The 6,510-nt window shown below is 43.8% G+C and overlaps 1 protein-coding gene across 2 annotated transcripts in view; it reads left to right on the top strand.

Moving 5' to 3' along the window:
• The first annotated feature begins 3,765 nt into the window (after positions 1 to 3,765).
• The window catches only part of SETD1A (SET domain containing 1A, histone lysine methyltransferase), a 35,314-nt gene continuing 32,569 nt past the window's right edge, over positions 3,766 to 6,510 (top strand). The window contains exon 1 of one of the 2 annotated variants that reach the window (XM_039330274.1): positions 3,766 to 6,334. The gene's annotated coding sequence lies outside the window, so the exon portion shown is untranslated. Of the gene's footprint in view, positions 6,345 to 6,510 lie in introns of both variants that reach the window. The other variant, XM_039330275.1, reaches the window with a different exon arrangement.

The following is a 6,510-nucleotide window of genomic DNA, read 5'->3' as shown; positions in this document are numbered from 1 at the left end:
GAGGTGAGGCGAGGCAGGGCGGGGGTGCCATTGCCATGGGGCAAGGTAAGGGCCAGGGCGGCTGCTGCCTGACACTATCGGCCCCCACACAGGCCAGCGAGCGCATGGGGGCCAACGGCATCCATCAGCAGCCACAGCCTCCCAGCCCCTCAACTGGCGCACTCTGGGATTCCGTAGCCTGCCGCCAGCATTCAAAGAAGCCGCCTCTGAGCTGGATGGCCGGCCGACAGCTGAGGAGGCGATGCAGTGGGTTGTGCCTGGGAAAAGGAGAGCATGCGAGGCCAGGAGGGATGGGACGGGGGGGGGAGGGAAACCGTGCCGGGATGCATCCGGCCACGTGGGACCTCGGTGAGTTAGCAGGCGGCTGGTTGAAGAGGGACAGTTGCCATCTCCGGGGCGTGGCGCGTGTGCCCACAGAGAGGGCTCTGAGTGCCGCCTCTGGCACGCGTGCCTTAGGTTCACCACCACTGGCATATGTCATGACTCCCCCAATAGGTATCCCTGCATTTAGAAAGGTAGCTCATCAAAGGATTCTTTAGTCCAACTTTTGCACGAACATCTTCAACATGCTCAGATTTTATTGTGTGTACAGGAAGATTCACCCAAGGGGACATGGAGCTGGAACAGCTCAACCTGGATTGGATGTCATCTCCTTTATCTGCCGCTGTTGTAGACATACTCAAAATATTTTATTGTTGATGGTTATGCTGCATCTGGGGTGCAAGGGTGGGATGCAAACTTACCCTAATCATGAAAAAAAAAAAAAAAAATCCAGATCAGATTCCTAAGGGACTTTTCCTGATGCAGGCACCATAAAGATAGGTGGTCTCTCGTAACAGATGCTTGCTAAAATAGCATCTTGGACCAAATGAACTCTGACCTGCCCTTTAGTGAAAAGATGGTGTGGTAGAGCACGGGATATTCAGAATTTGTGGGTTCTGCCGTGCTGTTCAAAGTTTTTAGGCAATTATATCACAGATTGTTCTTGATCTTGCCAGATCTTTCCTTGGCTTCAACAGTTCCATATAATTTCCATTTAATGTTTCCCACAATTCAAATGCTAACTGAAAGATGAGAGAGAGAAGGAATAGGAATATTTCTCTTTACTTCATCAGAACAAATTATCTGCATTTTCCAATTCTTAAGGCAGCTGTTTAGGGGAGCCCATGGTTATCTCAAACCAGACAGTCTGATTACAGCCCAAAAGGTTAGAAGGGTTAGAATTGTTCATTTGTGGAATTAACTTTACTCAGCTAATTTTAGGCCTAATAAATCAATCACCTTTTTACTGCATGGAGAAAAAATAGCAGTCGATCAACTGGAAGGATATCCAATATTTTGCATATATTTTGAATCTATTAAAAACTGCACATAAAGAGTAAACCTCATTCAAATTAGCAGAAAGCTGTCACATATAACTTAATACCTTAAAGGTAGTGTTATCTTGCATTTATTTAGGAATTCATTGAGATGTAACAATCTGACCAGGGTTGCAGAAACTACCGCATTATCATATGTAAATGCAGGTTGTACACAGTTGATCTTGCTGATCTAGAGAGTTAACTGGATCTGAAACCACTGGAAAATTTTTAGATGGGTAGGGAAGCCTAAAAAACATATAAGGAACGGCTGATGGAATTGGGTATGTCTAGTTTAATGAAGAAAAGGACGAGGGGTGACATGATAGCAGTGGTCCAATATCTCAGGGGCTGCCACAAAGAAGGAGTCAAGCTATTCTCCAAAGCGCCTGAAGGCAGGACAAGAAGCAACGGGTGGAAACTAAGCAAGGAAAAAAGCAACCTAGAACTAAGGAGAAACTTCCTGACAGTTAGAACAATTAATCAGTCGAACAACCTGCCTCTAGAAGCAGTGAATGCTCCAACACCGGAAGTTTTTAAGAAGAGACTGGACAGCCATTTGTCTGAAATGGTGTAGGGTTTCCTGCCTGAGCAGGGGGTTGGACTAGATGACCTCCAAGGTCCCTTCCAACTTTATTATTATTAATAAAAGGATGACATATCCTTACTGTTGCCAAGAACATAATGACAATGTACTGGCCAGGAATCAAGCTTCATGTCAACAAGACATTTTTAAAAAACTATATATATCTCTGGTTGCTATTCCCTAATATTTTGTAAAAATGAAGTTTGCTGTGGCAATCAATTCTGCTCTAGGGGTCTTGGCATAGCTATGTGTCAGTCCCACTAAATAGATTAGACCAGGAAATATATTCCATAGAAAGGCTAAAACTATCTTTACTGAGATTGGCTATAATAATAATCTTCCAGGTCTGTGTTATATCACCTCCTCCTTCTTAGCCTTCAATGAATAAGGATGGCATCTGCCTGAGCTTTTTCCAAATGTAATATAAAATGTTTTGGACTTAAAGGGATGTTTTAATCTATTTTGTTTAGTTAATAGTTCCTGCCTATTTATGTTACAGTCATCTTTCTTACTGTCAACAGGCTGGGCCTGTTTGCTGTGGCTTCAAATTGCTGCTGCTTGTAAGATATTTATTTGGGCTTCATTGGGGAAAGACCTTGTAATTTACACTCAAGAGACAGACAGAGAGGTTTACTCGTCCATTCTCACACCCTTTGGTCTAAGTGTGGCATGTATGAAGCCTAATCAATGCAGAATAAGTTAATAAACTTTACGCTTGAAATTCCAGAAATACCTAAATTGAACTCTGCTTGAAATCAATCACGGCAAGAATCAAACTAGCATTAGGAAGAACCAGACAGTCTCTCAGCAGGCTGTGTTGAAGATTTCAAACCATTATTTCACCCAGCATAATCTATTTTAAAGGATTCTTGTAATTTTGGAACAGGTTGCCCATGTATAACTGACCATCCTTTCTAAGGCTATATTACATATGAAATAAAATCATATGGCTAATGCAACTGCAAATATGGCTTTGAGAACTACAGGAATAAGGGACTAGATAAAAGGGGACAATTTCTGAGAAGAGATGGAAGCCAAAACCAGGAAAAACCATCCTATTTCTTCTTATGTGTCAATCATGTCTTTTTAAGAATCATCCAGTGGCTAAATTTTAAGACTTTAATAGTATTGCCATCTAGTGGAGGAAAATAATAGTGTTGTTCTACCTACATTCCACATTTCAAAGCAAAGCAGCTTTTAGGAAGCAAGTCATACCAGTAGTATGTTGAAATCAGATGTCTGCTTTCACTGTATGAACATGGACACAGGTTTTTAATACACACTCACATACAAACACACAATTATTCTGGCTCAAATTTTAAAAATATTGTTACATTTATAACCTGATAATGTGAATAGTGGGTACTTAATTATAATCCCAATTTATATCCCCTTTGGATAAGAATGGATAAGAAAACAAGACTGAGATGGCAGATAGTTCTTTAGGCACCACATCAAAGGAATTTCAAGGTTAGTAAACTGATACATGGTGAAAAGTGGGTTTCTTTATTATTCTAAATTTTAGAATTTTGCTGTTCACCACCATTCGCAACTAAATATACTTAGATGTCAAGCCATTTAAAGAGAAAAAAAAGTTTAAAAAATAGTTTTTAAATTGAAAAAGATACTGCATTGAAATAATTATTCCCCAAAGTTATGAAGGAATTTACTAACTTTACAGTTTACGTGTCAAAGCAATGATGTTAACCAGGTTTTTCTGAATGATCAAAAGTTCCAGGGCTGTAAAATTTACTCATGTTTGCTTCCCTTTTTTTGAAAGAAATAACCCAAGACTTATTTTATTTACTTTATGTATTTATTAAATGTATATGCCGCCCATTGTGCAAAGTAACTCTTATTAGTTTAATAATAATAAGAAGCTCAACAGAAAGGTAAAATACTGCTTTAATATTTCCAAAGGTACCTGAAATTCCTCAAATACAAATAAGCAGATGCCCGGCCTTCAGGAAAATTTGCAAAAAAAAAAATTCAGTTTGGATTACAAGTAAATCCATAATTTATTTTTTTTATTCATCATATTTTTGCACTATCCATCTCACCTAAGTGACTCTGGATGGCTTACAATAAAAAAACTCTGTTCAACTGAGTTCAGCTATAGGAAACTAATTTCTGCCTGTCCTTTACACACTCACTTTTTCTCTTAAACCACTCTCCATTTTTTTTCCTTTTATACAAAAACACTCATTTCCATTGTGGCCTGTACTCTGACTTGCTAATACTTTACTGGAATTTCTTCATATATTTCAGTACAATGAACAACTACTTAACCAATTTAATTCCCATGTCTTATAAGCCATCAACAGAACTGTGCTTGTCCATAAAAGTATTTCTTATTCATAGCCTGCTTTTCCTTCGAGAGCTCAAATAACAAGCATAAACACTATCTCCATGGCAATGACCTTGTGGCATAAATCAGGCTGAGAGTGTCTGGCCCCACCCCTGTTCTAGATCCTAGTCTTTAATCAGAATTCCACATCATCCTCCACACTATACAACCCTCAGCACTACTTGGAGAAAGAATAATGAAATAACTTACCAGAAAAGTAACTTTCTGTATGCATATTGAGCAATAAAATACTTATATATTTAAACCAATGTGTTAACGATAAGGACTCTAATATAAAAATCTAACTACCATCATGTCACAGTGACTGTTATGTTAACAATGCCATTATTATAATAAGCACTGAATATCATTATTTTTCAGGAAAGCATAACCTGTTGTTAAATTTGTTACCTCCTATATTTATTATGATGCACTTTATAAAATACATCTAGTACAGACTTCAACAGGCTGCTTGGGCATTAATTACAAGGAATATCTGGGAATTTTTATTCTGTTAGTTCCAGAAAACTCATGGAAATGAGTCATGAAATGAAGCGGTGATCATTATCTCTGGCTTTACCTTGAGCTTTCTCAGTGCCGTATTTCTAGAGCCGGTAAAGCTTCAAAGTTTCAGTAGCAGGTCAAATTCTGAATGCATTACTGACATTCTACTAGAAAGCAGTACAAATGAAGCAAGGACACCTTTTCTAGGATATTAACCATGGGACGGATTTCTGCTTGTCCCACACCTATTGAGGACACAGAGCCTCCTGAATTTGTTAGTCTTCAAGGTATATTTTTTGGCGGGGGGGAGGGACAGGATGCATGCATATTTGACTGGACTGCAATACTTTTTTTCAACTGCATGTCCCCCATCCCTAAGAAAACTTCGGGGAGCCAATTGATTTTTATGCAATACCACAGAGAAATAGCTGCGTTCTTCCCTGCTGGATTCCCCAGTGGAAGCTGAGGCCCACGCACCTGTGTTGAAAAATTACTAACTATTCTGCCACACGGCGAAGAAAAATATAGTTTCAAAGTCTGTCTCTCTCGACTGGGGGGGGGAGGGGGCTGAGCAGATCCTACTGTCTCCAAACTGCCCTATAGTTAAGCCAGGCGTCCTCTCCATCTTGTTTCTCTTCTGGGACTCAAATCCCCGTGGTTTACGTTTTTAGCTGGAAGTGGATGAGCCAAAGCGGCTTTCGAGGGACTCTAGTCTCCATTTTGGCTTCATTCTCGCGGCAAAAGGAGCGCCGGCCTTTCTCCTCTGAGGCGAAAGTGTCGCCGGTCCCGTTAGAAGACGCGGCGGCTTCTCTCACGCAGATTCGCCCCTCGCGCTTTCGTCCTTCACCGAACGTAGCGAAACATTTCGACCAGGGCCACCTCTCGCCCACAAGGCGTCATGACACCAGGGCGCATCGCCAAGTCCCCGAAACGACGCGCCTTTTTCCTGTCAGCCTGGGAAGAATCTGCGAGGACGGAAGCGCAGACTCGCTTCCCTTCATAGGGCTCCAGCGGCCATTTCGGAACCGCCGATTCGCCCCGAGGTAGCGCTCCGCGGCAACGCTGGGAAAACTTCCAAAGCGCCGCCGAGTGCCCGAAAGCCTCTCGCGAAACGTGCCAGCGTGCTCGGAGGGCTCGCGGTGGGAAGCGGATTTTTTTCCCGCTGTCGCTTGCATCGAAAGTACCGATTCGAGGAACAAAAGGCGATCCGGCCGGTCTTGCGCGGAGGCGGAGGCGGAGAGAAGAGAGAGAGAAAGGAGCGCGAATCTCGCGAGCTCTGACGCGGGACGCTCTCTCCTGTGTGCGTTGGCCCCGCCCCCTGGTCCCTGTCGGTGGCGGTGGAAGCGGCGGCTTGTCACCCTTTTTCCCCCCTTCCCTCTTTTCTTCTTTCCCCCCTCCCCTCGTCCTTCCCTCACAGGGCGCGAGGCGGAAAGGCAAGACGAGCGGCAGAACGCGAGGCGCCGCCGGGGCGCGAGGCCGAACCGGAGGAGGAGGGGGCCGCGCGTGCGCCCCCTTGAGCGGAGGAGGGGGGAGGAGCGGGTAGGAACAGGTGACGCGCACGGGGGACAAGGGGGCGCAGCGCGAGACACCCCCCCGAATGGCGCGGGAGGGGGGACGCCGCGAAGCAGCGGCGCGCGGCTGAGTGACGGGTGTGTTGGGGTGGGGGGGCGCGCACGGAGGAACGAGCGCGCATCTGGTGGGCGGGGCCGGGGATA

This window comes from Crotalus tigris, unplaced genomic scaffold (assembly GCF_016545835.1).
Source record: "Crotalus tigris isolate CLP2741 ecotype Arizona unplaced genomic scaffold, ASM1654583v1 scf7180000024427.8105951120:4207309, whole genome shotgun sequence".
In the NCBI taxonomy this organism is placed as follows: domain Eukaryota; kingdom Metazoa; phylum Chordata; class Lepidosauria; order Squamata; family Viperidae; genus Crotalus; species Crotalus tigris.
The sequence above is the reverse complement of the archived record's forward strand: the minus strand, read 5'-3'. Positions and strand labels throughout refer to the sequence as shown.